The sequence below is a fragment of the Vulpes vulpes genome, chromosome 9 (assembly GCF_048418805.1).
Source record: "Vulpes vulpes isolate BD-2025 chromosome 9, VulVul3, whole genome shotgun sequence".
NCBI lineage: Eukaryota > Metazoa > Chordata > Mammalia > Carnivora > Canidae > Vulpes > Vulpes vulpes.
This window is the reverse complement of record NC_132788.1, coordinates 49,670,230-49,683,256: the sequence shown is the minus strand read 5'-3', so window position 1 is coordinate 49,683,256 and position 13,027 is coordinate 49,670,230. Positions and strand designations below refer to the sequence as shown.

Sequence of the window (13,027 nt, the reverse complement as noted above, 5' to 3'; positions counted from 1 at the left end):
TTCTTAAAAGAAACCGTAGTAACTTAGAAAATATTAAAATGTTTTAAAAGGCAGGTAAAGGGGATCCCTGGGTGGCTCAGCGGTTTGGCGCCTGCCTTTGGCCCGGGGCGCGATCCTGGAGTCCCGGGATCGAGTCCCACGTCGGGCTCCTGGCATGGAGCCTGCTTCTCCCTCCTCCTGTGTCTCTGCCTCTCTCTCTCTGTCTATCATAAGTAAATAAATAAATATTTAAAAAAAGGCAGGTAAAAAGCTGTGTCCACGTGTATTAGATCAAAGCCTAGTTACAACTGATGGCAAAAGAGGGGATGTAAAAACTTAAAGCAAGAGCCACTTATCTAGAAGGCAGGCTGAGAGATGTCAAGACAATGCTCACCTATTTCCCAAATTTGCCTGAGATAAGAAAAAGCCATTATCATGTATCTGATGACGGCACACACTATATACAGGTACACAGAGTATTACCATCACATAAAATGACTGTGATAAATGTGCAGAAGAACTACATTTTCCAAATACCTGTCCCAGTGATTGCCTCATAGTCTGAGACATAGCTGCTTTGGAAGAAAAGTGCTTCACCGGCTACATACCAGTTCCTAAGTGGAAGTATCATTTCCGAAATTAAGTTGAAAGTTGAGTTCCTAATGCAATGGAAATTCCAGTTGCATGATATATTTAAGCTATGAATTGGCATTGCGGAGAATTGTTTTTTTTTTTTTTTTTTAAGATTTTATTTATTTATTCATGATAGTCACACAGAGAGAGACAGAGAGGCAGAGACACAGGCAGAGGGAGAAGCAGGCTCCATGCACCGGGAGCCCCATGCGGGATTCGATTCCGTGTCTCCAGGATCGCGGCCTGGGCCAAAGGCAGGCGCCAAACCGCTGCGCCACCCAGGGATCCCGAGAATTGTTTTATTGTTTTGCGGCTATCATTTCTTGGGTCACTTGTCTTCTGCTAATTTCAAAACAAGAGTGCTTTCTTGTTTTTCTAACTAAGGTACTAAAAAGAAATCTCCAGTAAGTTTGTAACATTTTCTTGTAAATTTCTTTGGCCTCAGCACATTGCTTTTTGAGCAAGTGCATTGCAGGTTTGTGGAATAATGCCAGATTTGTATTTGAAAAATGTAAACAAAAGCCACAAACAAACCTTCTTCCTATTGCTGATGACTATAGTATACAGAGTTCACGGTGTCATTTAAATAGATTTCAAATAATTTTCCTGTAATTGCTAATCATTTTAGTAGGTGGCCTAAGGTCAGCAATCGGTAACACCTGAAACTGTTGAAAATGAAGCCCTGGGATCAATAGAACATTCTTCTTCCCATGGAAACACAGCCCACTCAGATGGCTGTCTTCACTGTCCTTTTCTGTTTTGTATTTATTGTAGATTCACAGCATATTTCTTAGGGAAAAGCAACAAATTATGGAAATAGACAAAATATCTCTCACCAACTTCATGACAGAGATGGCATTTGTTACGGAAAACATACCCTAAGAGAGGCAGGAGGAAGTGTACAATTTGGTACAGATGCTAAGATTGTAAAGTGAAGTTCTTAATTTCTAATCACTATGCATTGTCACTGGTCCGCTTTCTTTTAAATGTATTTGAAATATATTATAAAGACATATACTTACCTCAGTATGTGTAATTCTACCAGGGGTTTATTTTTAAAGACACACTGAAACTGAGTATGCAGAATTTTGTTTATTTGGCTGAGACAGAACATTACACATCAATAATTGTTAGCTTCGTTTTTATTTTCTTAGGCACTAAAACGTTTCAGTTACTGATGATGAATAGGAAGAGGAGTTATTTCCCGAAAAAATACAAAAATATTTGCCGTTGCATTGCATAAAACAGATTTTCATATATAGTGCCACCCCTTGTTAAATAGAAAGCAGACTCGTATTTATTATAAAGTTCATTGCCATGTCTACAGATAGATGTGTTCTTGCATATTTCATAAAAGCCATTACTTGATATTAAGAAAACTAAACAGACCATTTAAAGATGTTAATGTATTTTTGTGGTCAAGAGTAAAAAAGGGATAGGGGAAAGAGGGGAATCCTTCGGATGTTGTTCTTGCCTTTGTTTTCTGGAGAGAGGTTGTAGAAACCAGGTTTTCCTCAGCGCACGTCAGTATTTTGGAGGGGATGATCTAGAGGCGGCGCTCCTAAAAATACAGGGCGATGTCAAGGCTGAGCTTGAGATAAACACAGGAGATGAGCAGTAAACTAGAGAGAAGGAGGCATTTAGAAGTGAGGAAAGTGTCTAAGGAAGAAGAGCGTGCACGTCAGACCAGTGGGTGATGCCTCGCGGTATCCTCTTTGCTCATGTAAATATTCCAGAAAGCCTCAACTCATGTGGACTGAAGAGGAGAGGGGGAAAAAAAAGGTGACCAAGAAGGAGATTTAATTTCGCGCTCCGGCGTCTGCGAGTGGCGCGGGCCTGCCGCCGGCCGCTCCCCCGGGGGGTCGGCGCTCGGGTCGGCCGCAGCTCGGCTCGGGGCCCCGCGCGGCTGGGACGGGACGCGGCGGCCGCTCATCTGTTGCGCAGCCCGGCGGGAGCAGGCAGCTGCCGAGGCGCGGTCGGCGGCCCGCGCTCCCCGGGGCTTTCGGGGAACACGGGAGGCGGGGGGAGCCGAGGGTCCGCGCGGGCGGCCCGCAGCGACGCCTCCGCCTGGACGCCTCTCTGGTTCCGAGCCGACCTTCCAGTCCTGGGGCCGCGACCCCCCGGCTCCGCCGGGAACCCGCACGTCGCCTTCACAGCAAGTAAGTTAAGTGCCCGCGGGACCGGCAGGCGGCATTTCCTGTGGGCGCGGTCGTCCCGTCCGTGCGCGGAGCGCGGGGCGCGGGCCGGGCGCCAGCTCCCGCCCTGAAGCCTCGGGGGCTGCTGCGAGCCTCTCCGCCGCGCACACGCACACGCACACGCGCACTCACACGCGCACTCACACTGCCCACCCGAAGCCGCGGAGCCTCGTGCCCCCGGGCTGCTGCGTGCTCGGGTTTCACTTGGTGCTTGGAGACTTACTGAGGCCCCCGCTCGGCGGGAAGGGCGGGCGGGTGGGGGCGGCCGGACCTGTGCCTCCGGGACTCGCTGCGACGGCCCCGCCGGCGGGCCCCAGGGGCGAGCCGCGCGCCGGGCGCTGGCGGGGAAGCCCGACCCCTTGAGGACGGGAGAGGGGCTGCCGGGCCAGCCGAGCCGGGCTGCGGCTCCGAGTTCCCGGCGGCGGGCGGGAGGGGGGCACTTTTCGCACGTCGGGCGACCCGCCGCCTCCGGTGCTTGCTTCCCGGCTCGGGAGCAGAAGGTCCAGAGGCCGGTCCCCGCGCCCCGCGCCCCGCGCCCCGCGCCCACCGGGTCCGGCGTCTGCGCAGAGCAGCCGGAGCCTGCAGGGGCGTCTGGCCGCACCCCGGACCCCACGGTGGGCTCCGGCCACGACTCGGCCGGACCACGGCTGGCTCGCGGTAAGCCCGCCGGCTGCCCCCCCCGGAGTTGGCCCAGGGCGGCGGCGGCGGCGGCGTGGGGGCTGCGGGGCCGGGGGCCAGCGGGGCGCCCCCCCGCGCGCGGGTCCCCCCGCCCCCCCCGGGCGCGCAGAGCGGTGCGTGGGACGCGCATCCCCCCGGCCGGCGCTCCCGAGCGGGGTCGGTGCGGAGCCGGAGGCCGGCGGCCGCCCGGGACGGGGGCGGGGTGTCTTCCTCGGGCTCCCGCTGGCAGCCGTGGGAACGCGGACTTTACCCCGAGGGATCGGGGAGGGGGGCGAAGCTCTCCTCCCCCGGAGCTCGCCTCGCCCGCCCGCGCCGCCCCTCCCCCGCCGCCCCCGGCACCGCTCGGAGCATCCTCCCTCCGCCCAGTTCGGTGCCGGCTGCGTGGGCTCGAGCTCTTGCGTTCTCCTCGGAATGCTCCAAAACTCGGCGGCTGAGGAAATCCCGCCGGAGTCAGCCGGGCGTGCTGTCCCCGGGCAGAGCACCCGCGCCACGCGTCCCTGGACCGGCCTCCCCGCGGCGAGGAGCTGGGCCAACTTCGCAGGTAAAGGGGGTGTCGCACCGCCTCAGAGCCCCGTGTGGCCCGAGCCGCACGTCGCTTCTGTGTGGGATCCCGGTTAAGTTTCTCCAGTGCCTGGGAAGCCGGCTCCCCCCGGGAGGGAGCACGTCCCCGGGCTGGGAGTTGCAGAGGCTCCGGCTCAGGTTCTGGTCCGGGCTCCAGACCGCGTTTGTGCAGCTTGGCGCGGTTGAGCTGGGCTGAGCGGGACTTTGGGGCTGCTCCTCAGCCCTCACCCCTCAGCCCTCAGCCCTCAGCCCTCAGCCCCTCGCGGCAGCCAGCCTGAAACCAGGGGCAAGGCGGGCGTGAACCCCGGTGTGACTTATATGGTGACCGAGGCGGCTGCGGCCGCGCCGCGGGGCCGGCGAGGAAGGCTGTTCTTGGCCTTTCGTGCGTTTGGGGAAAATGGAGATCCCGGGGGCCCCGGGCGTGCAGACGTGAGCCCGACTCTCCGGCACCTGCGCTGGGGCGTTAAGAGAGGACAGTGAGCGATGTTGTGTCGATCAGTTACACTCTGCGTCATTTTCATTCTCTACCAAGAAACAAACACTTTTATCGGTGTTGCTGGACCAACGCGAAGCGATTCCTAGTTCGCTTGGCAACTGAAATTCCAATTAAGCCAATGACCCTGTTTGCTACTTGGGTGAATCACGGAGATTCACAGCACAACTTGTTGTTCCAGCTGTGAACTCAGCTGCCTTTTGTGACTAGAGCTAGCGAATCCTGGCAAGGGTTGGAGGATTTGGGAGAGACTGAAAAAAAGGGAGGTGTTCTCTTGTCTGTATTCCCTGTGTTGCCTCCACTATGATGCATCCCTGTTCACATGGCTTCTTAGGGAGACCCTTCCCAGTTAAATTACACAGTGTAACATGCAGCGGGTTTCTCACTGCTTACTGAGTAAGCACCAAGCCAAAGGAGTGGGAGGAGGCAGAAGCAAGGCTTACCTCTTTTATTAAAAAAAATAAATTTACAACAGACTTGTAAAACAAAAAAAAAAATCTTTCAGGTTTCATGTAATTTCATGCTTTTTGATCATAGTAATCACAAAATGACATACCACAAACGCTTTAAGAAAAATGGTTAACTAGAGGTTTTTTTTTTTTTTTTTTTTTTAAATCTGGATTAGACAATAAGAGTAAGAAAGAGTGGGTGGATATGTTAAAACATTGAAATCATCATTTCCATGTTATGGTTTGCTATTGAAAATGACATTTGTAATACATACTTCTATTCTGGACAGCATACCAGGAAACATTTACCCTTAAGTGTTTATGGCAAAGAATCAAGGTACAGGGATAACTAGTACTTTAGATATTAGAATCAAAATTTGAGTAAGACTTTGTAAAGAAGCGCTTTAAAAATTGTATTTATGAATTAATGCAGTTAAGGCAAATCACCTCAGTAGAAGTTAAATGGGCCTTATCAAAGTATTTTATGCAGATGTCTTGTATTAATAAAGGTTAGCGCAGGTAGAAAGCAAGCAAGCAAGCACTTACATTGCTTATGAATAAGAGACCAGGGAGCTGGAGAGCCTTTCAGTAGAGCTCTGATTAGAGCTCAGCTATTCTGCAAACTTGCTGTTAAGGAGTAAAGAGCTGAAAGATTTACGCTAAGAAAGTTGCCCTCAAGGAGAGATCCTAACTGGTTAATGAGACTGATACAAGAGGTGCTTAATATTTCAGTGAATAAATATAATGAATATATTGTTAGGTCAGTAGAGAGTTCAAATAAGGCATAGTGAGATGTGTCATTGCAAATTTAGAAAAGTTCTTCATCCTGTTAAGAACTTAAAGAAACAAGAGCATTCATCAAAGCAGAAAGTATCTAAGCTCAACACATAGAAGAAATGTCTCTTTAGAAAAATCTTTCAAACATTGCCAACATTTCTAAAAATCTCTGACTTTGGAAAATAAGTTTCCATTTACTTGTTTAATGGTTCTCAAAGATTTATAAAAGGTAAAATAGATTTCCATTATTTTTTTTTTTTTAGATTTCCATTATTTATAAGCTGTAAAATTTTGTCGTTTTTGTGTTCTTTATTTTTTCTGCTGCATTTATTCCCAGAAGGTCAAGATTAAAATTCACATTAAAAACTATGAGAAAATTAATGTTCTCTATGAATTTTATGGCCGCTTTGACAATTAAAATAGACCAAATAACTTTCCATATAAGATAACCTTAACTAACTCATACTTTACATAAGTAAAATATCTAAAACATTGTTATTATTCTTTCTGATTAGGAGAAACTCAAATATCTTATATATCTTCTTCAGCAAACCCATTTTAAACTTTTAAGCTTAAAGCTATTAGAGCATGATAAATTTCTATTGAAGTATAATAATAGCCTTTAGGATGTGCTGATTAACCCCACTTAATTAAACAATATTTTTATAAGTATATTGTTGAGAATGTTGGCATGTTTTTATAATTGTGCATTTGATTGCCAGGGTAATTTCTGGCAATTAAGATTATCAACATTACCTTTAACAACTAAAAACTGAAATTATCTTTTCTAATTACTTCATATATTGTAACATAAAGATATACACACATTTGTTCAATAGTTAAAATTGTGAATATCAGTGCTCAAAGGCATGAAAGATTTTTTAAATGCAGATATGCAAACATTTCTGAACAGTATAGCTAGTATAGTAAAACTGTGGACCTTTCTTATGAAAAGATGATTGTTTAAGATTTTATTTTTTGTTTATTAGAGACAGAGAGAGAGAGAGAGAGGCAGAGACACAGGCAGAGGGAGAAACAGGCCATGCAGGGAGCCCGAAGTGGGACTCAATCCCAGGTCTCCAGGATCATGCCTTGGGCTGAAGGCGGCGCTAAGCCACTGAGCCACCGGGGCTGCCCTGTTTTATTTTTTTAAAACAAGCTAGGTGGCAGGAAATATAATAAATGATTAAATCTTTCCTTTTCAAAATCATTATTGCCAAACACTTTATGAGATCAGATTCTAGTGTGTGTCTTTACTTTCTACGTTGTTTTGTCTGGGCTAACTTGAAGCCAGGTAAATATACTATTCAGCCTCTTAATATCTATGGAAAACCTCCCATAAGCATTTTGGTTGTCATTGAAAAGGAGATTGAAGAGACAGCTCAAAATAAAAATCTTGTCTTTTTTCACCGAATTTATGCCCATCACCTCCCCACCCCAAATACATATTAAAACCGATTAATTCAACCCCACTTCCTTGGACAGTTGCTTCAGAACTCTTTTCTGTCCTTACGTTTTCTTTTTTCTTTTTCTTTTTTTAATTTTTATTTATTTATGATAGTCACACACACACAGAGAGAGAGAGAGAGAGAGGCAGAGACACAGGCAGAGGGAGAAGCAGGCTCCATGAATCGGGAGCCCCATGTGGGATTCGATCCCGGGGCTCCAGGATTGCGCCCTGGGCCAAAGGCAGGTGCTAAACCGCTGCGCCACCCAGGCATCCCTGTCCTTATGTTTTCTACTTTTAACCCTCCCAGATGCAATGAGATCTCAATATTTTAAGAGATGGGAGAATATTTTGATCAAGGATAGAATACCATGGCTATATCTTTTAATCAGTACAAATACAGACCTGATCTCTGAAAACAGAAGTACTGCCAGAAACACTCTATGATGAAAAAATACATTTAGAAAAAGTAGCCATTCATTCGCTAAAATGAAAATGAAAGACACATGCCTTGAAAATATACCAATTTAAAACTACGCTGTTCTCTCTGAGGCATCCGGTGAATGAAGTGATCTACTTAAATTTTTTACAAGTCTCAGTGATCCTTTGGAAAGTTCAGTCTTGCTTAAATAGTATGCAAAAAAAGAGATAAAGGTTTCAGTACTGGATCTGCTTCTGTAACTCATCTGTAAATGACATCCCATTAATATTATTGTATGTTTTGTCTCCTTTAAAAAAATGTTTCCTTTGAAATATAGCAGTGTTACAGAGTAATGGCTTCTCGTGGAGCAAAAGATGACACATAGGCACAGTTTTATACATAAAATTAAAAATGTTAATTAAAACATTAATTTAAAAACATGCCTTGATCACTTTATCTAGCACACTGCCTTCTTTTTGAGGAATAGCAAGTGCAATGAAATCAATCAGACATGTATTCATTATACTCTGCTTGTAGTTTGCTATTATATTTTTAAAATACATTGAAAAAGTCAACATAAGTAATTTTCTTGAACAAATTTCATTAAAGTTAAAACTTGTTTAAGACAGAACACATGAACTATTTCATGTTCATGAAAGGAGGAAAAAGAGATGGGAGCCAATGCTTATGAGTGCTTAGTATGTACCAGATACTATGCTAGAACTTAAAAAAAAAAAAAGACAACTTTTTCTCATGTTTATTTTCACATCTACCATAAAACTAGTATCATTAACACCCTTTGAAGACTTTGAAAAGACCAAATTTCTAAAATACCACAAAGCTGCTTTGTGGCAAGTCTGGATTTGAGCCCTTGTCTATTTGATTCTAAAACTGACTTTTTTTTTTTTTTTTTTTTTTTTTTACTTAATTCTTATGGCTTTTGAACGAAAATTAGTATCTCTTAATAAGGTTTATAAGTTCACGGTATTCCTACCGCTATTTATGTCTTTAATTTTTCGGATATTTTAACATTGGGACATAATCTCATTATGAGTTATCATCAAACAATACTCTCTTAACTAAAGTTCTAAAAGTTTCGAAGCAGAGCAAGAGCTAAGCCACTCACCTCAAGCAGGTTGCTCTCAAAATTATTTCTTTTGTTCTTCTTGAATATAAATGTAATGTGTATGGAAAGAAAAAAAAAGCTTTTTATGGATAAAATTGGAGGTTATAATTTTTTTTGAGTCATTAAATTACAACTTATAAATAAAAAATTCTCATTCAAAGCTTTAAAACATCCCTAGGCTGTTAATAAAATATCTTTGTTTATAGAAAATGTAATCGTGCTAAATAGCATGTTAGGTTTATATTATCACATCTTGTTGATGCTATGTAAAACTTTTAGACAAGTGTTTTTATCTTAATTTTATCTGAAAAATTTAATCACCTAATTATTTTTAATGTCCCTTGGTATTTAACCAGGGGAGCTCTCATTCATATATCCCAGAAGGCATCTGTAAGCTGGTAACATATTTTAAGAAATTTGCCACTTTTTTTTTTCAAAGGTATATCTGCAGTTAAAATGATGTGATTATGTCCAAAGGCCTATTGACATTGAGGTTAAAGGAATAGTTTTCTTGAATATGTGTAATACCATTGCAAAAATTAACACTGAAATGCTACCCATTCAGTAGATATTTATTGAATATTAGTAAGTGAATAATTGAATAATTAGATGAATGGCAGAAGAATAAGGTCTTCATCTTTGTATTTTCTGGCAAAGTTCCCTCTGTATATAATAAATTTCCCCTTATTTCCTCCTGTCAAAATGTTCTTCATGCACTAAAGTCTAGTTCACCAGTACTGTCTCCTTTGAAAGTTTCCTTCCTGTCTCCAGGTGTTGCAAGTATAAATACCAGCAAAACTTTGTTATATTCTGACTTGCAGGTGGGTACAGGTCTGTCTCCTGAACTAGACAGTAAACTCCTTTAAGAAACTGGAAGATGCTCAAAAAAATGTATGAGTTTTTAACTGAATTAGATTGTAATAAGTGTTATGCTTTTGTAATTGACCCTAATTAATTCATTTCAGTTTTGTAATACCATAGTTGGCTGAATTTCGAGCATACTTATTTATAGAATGAAGTCAGTTATAATAATGACATTGCACTTGCGTGATATATTGCATACCATATTATTTATGTTGCAGAAGTAATGAACCCATGGTTATTCAGTGGCTATAGCTTGCAATCAACTAGTTACTCCCATCATGCTCATTGGATTTATATATAGCTAATTATCAATGTGTTTCAGTTTACATGGTGCTGTGATGCAATTCTTATGGGAGAGTGTCCCATGACACTGGAAGTGTGGTCAAAGTTGAAAGAAGACAGAAATATTTCTTAGGAATATCTACTGAATTAAAGAAAGCCAGAGACTTCTTTGGAGTGATTATATTTGACAAATTAAGTTGAGAATTCATGTCAAAGACTTGACAAGTACATGATGTCCAACTGTGCATGGCATGAGCTTTTTTTTTTTGTTTTTGTCTTTTCATTCTATTTCATTGAGAATAGGATTGTTATAAACCAAGGTTTATGAAAAGTGTTCAGATACTCTGCTACATCTTTCCTATGTCTTACCTCTAAATAATAGTGGGGAAACTACACAACTGTGGAAACTAGATCCTGTGCATACCAGGATTATATAGTTCATAGCACATTGCACTGTAATTTTCATTTTCACTGTATTAGTACAATTAGGGTTCAATGTGTGCTTTTTGAATAGATGAATGGAGTAAATGAAATGAATGAATAGATGATTGGTCTGTTGTCAGCTGCTATGTTCAACCCTTGCTGTGCTTTCTAGTAACTGGTCACACAGCAGTATGAATTCCCAAACCACGATGGAAGGATGAGAGGACAGGCGTGTTGCATACTGTACACTAGTGAAGAATGGAGAATCCATTGTGTTTATAGATAGCCATCCCTGCTATTTGTGACAACACAGGTATCATTTTATATAAAGATCTCCTTCATGCTAGGTGAGATAAAGCTGCGTATCCTGAAGATCACATTTAAATGAATTCTCTTCAGTGATAGTTGTAATGTGACAAGCGCAGGTATTGGGTCTTGTTTAATTTCATCTAGAGTTATACATAATGCTGCACTTAAACATATACTAGCATTAAAAACCTACATTTAAATTAATTAAATATAACTTATAAAATATAAATTTGATTAGATAGAATATTAATATATTATGTATAATAAATTAATACAAGTACTTATAAACATGTATCATATGTAATATTATATTTTATATATTTATATATATATATATAGAAAGAGAGAGAGTGTGTGCACATGTGCGTGCATATTATATAAGTAACAAAAAGAATTAAGGACTGCCCCTGGGTAGTAAGCTCTTAAAATAATGACCACAGAGTAATTATCAGAGATAGTGAGATACAAATAGTTAGCAGAATGTAGAGTAGCCCATAAAAGACAAGAGAAGTTATTTGCCAATGTCAGTGTTCCTGTGGAATGGTTAGATATGTAATGAATGACTTGGAAGGTCATCTAATTCAAAAGTCTTTTTCTAAGCAAAACTTTCAAATCTTACTAAATGATTTTTTGCTAATATACTATATGCATATATATATATATATTAAAGATTTATTTATTTATTTATCATAGAGAGAGAGAGAGAGGCAGAGACACAGGAGGAGGAAGAAGCAGGCTCCATGCCGGGAGCCCCACGTGGGACTCGATCCCGGGGCTCCAGCATCGCGCCCTGGGCCAAAGGCAAGCGCTAAACCGCTGAGCCACCCAGGGATCCCCTATATGCATATATATTATATATATACACAAATATAGGGTGGTTCCATTCTAGAATCATCTAGAAGTTCTCAGTATCCAGTGCTAGTGTTTCCTAGCCAGCTGTTCTGTCTATAGATGAGAATGTATTGAAGACTTAGAAGCAGACCATCTTTCTCATGGTCTTAAATGTTTGGAACAAAGAAAGGGACTGGACAGCTACATTAACCTTTATAAAAAAAAACTTTTTTATGACCTACATTCCTAGGACTACCCACTTTGTGCCGAAATTTTGCTGAGAGTCAGCTTGTGAAATAATCAGAGTTCCTACATCTAAGCTTCTGAGAACCTCTATAGTTAAGAGAAAGAGTATTTTTAAAGAACAGTCAAATTTTGGGATTATTATTGCTCTGTAGGGTATTAAATAGCTTTGTATCTTAAAAAAAAAATAAGACATATCCCTATGTATTGGTTGAATAAAAAGAAAATCTTGGCAAAGGGAAAAGACTCATTTGCTTGTCTAGTTCATTTTAACCTCACAGCTTAACATTTTGATTTGTAAAGTGCAAGCTACTTAGAGAGCTGAACGGCATACTTTTTTCATTTAGTATTCCAGCACGTTCTTGAAACAAAGTGAACCAGCAAATGATTTTGCCCTTTCATGAATAAAAGAAGGTATAATGAAAAACATTTCATCATAATAGTACTTGTAGTAAAGAAATTTTTCCAACATATGAAATATCAACAACTTTAACTTGAAGAATGAAAGCTTGTTTCTATTCTGTTGTACTTAGCAGTGAACCACTAAAAGAATTTAAAGCAAACTTTCTAATATACTTAAACACTTTCTTACTAGTTATTACACTGCTATAATTGAAATATTGAGTACAATTAAATATTAGTAATTGCCTCATTTTGGTTAATAGTTCGTTGTAATCGTTTTTGGCAACAAAATGCAGATCTGTTATATATTATAATATTTTAGCCTCTGATTTTTTTGTGACAGATATATATGAATTAAAAATAGAGGCAGAGACTAATCTGAGAGGTAAAAAAAATGGAGTATTTGAAATAATCCATTGTTGAATAATCTAGGTGTATTTGAAAAACATAATTTTGATTCATTTTAGTTTATTTAAAGAAAGTTATTTGAAAGCTGGGCATTCTTACAATGGCTCCTGGTCTTAAGATTCAAAATAAAATCTCATCTATAAAAATATACCAGGATTATGTATCAAATATTTAATGTAATTATAGAGAGTCTCTAACTACTTCTAAAATGCATTGGCATTCAGTAGCTTTTAGAAGTGTTTTAGAGCCTTCCAGGATTTATTTTGAGTTTTTAATCAAAACGAAATGGATGTACAAGTACAGCAAAGACAGTGACTGCTCAGAGGGTTTCATATACCCTTTGGTTCATTTCCAGTGCAACATTCAGTCATACTTACTGTTTGCACTTCATCAGTCCTCTCCCCACAGATGGGCTTCTTGTTTGAGGCTGCATCCTCATAGAGAGGAGGCTTATGACAGAGGAGTTGCCATATATAAATTCACATTCCCTGCTGCCTCAAATGGAC

At 41.5% G+C, this 13,027-nt stretch overlaps 1 protein-coding gene across 6 annotated transcripts in view; it reads left to right on the top strand.

Annotated features, from left to right (window-relative positions):
* The first annotated feature begins 2,183 nt into the window (after positions 1 to 2,183).
* Positions 2,184 to 13,027, top strand: part of TRPC4 (transient receptor potential cation channel subfamily C member 4) — a 208,333-nt gene continuing 197,489 nt past the window's right edge. The window contains exon 1 of one of the 6 annotated variants that reach the window (XM_072720078.1): positions 2,184 to 2,394. The gene's annotated coding sequence lies outside the window, so the exon portion shown is untranslated. Of the gene's footprint in view, positions 2,395 to 2,683; positions 2,772 to 3,628; positions 4,027 to 13,027 lie in introns of those variants that run through there. The other 5 variants (XM_072720076.1, XM_025996837.2, XM_072720077.1 and 2 more) reach the window with 5 other exon arrangements.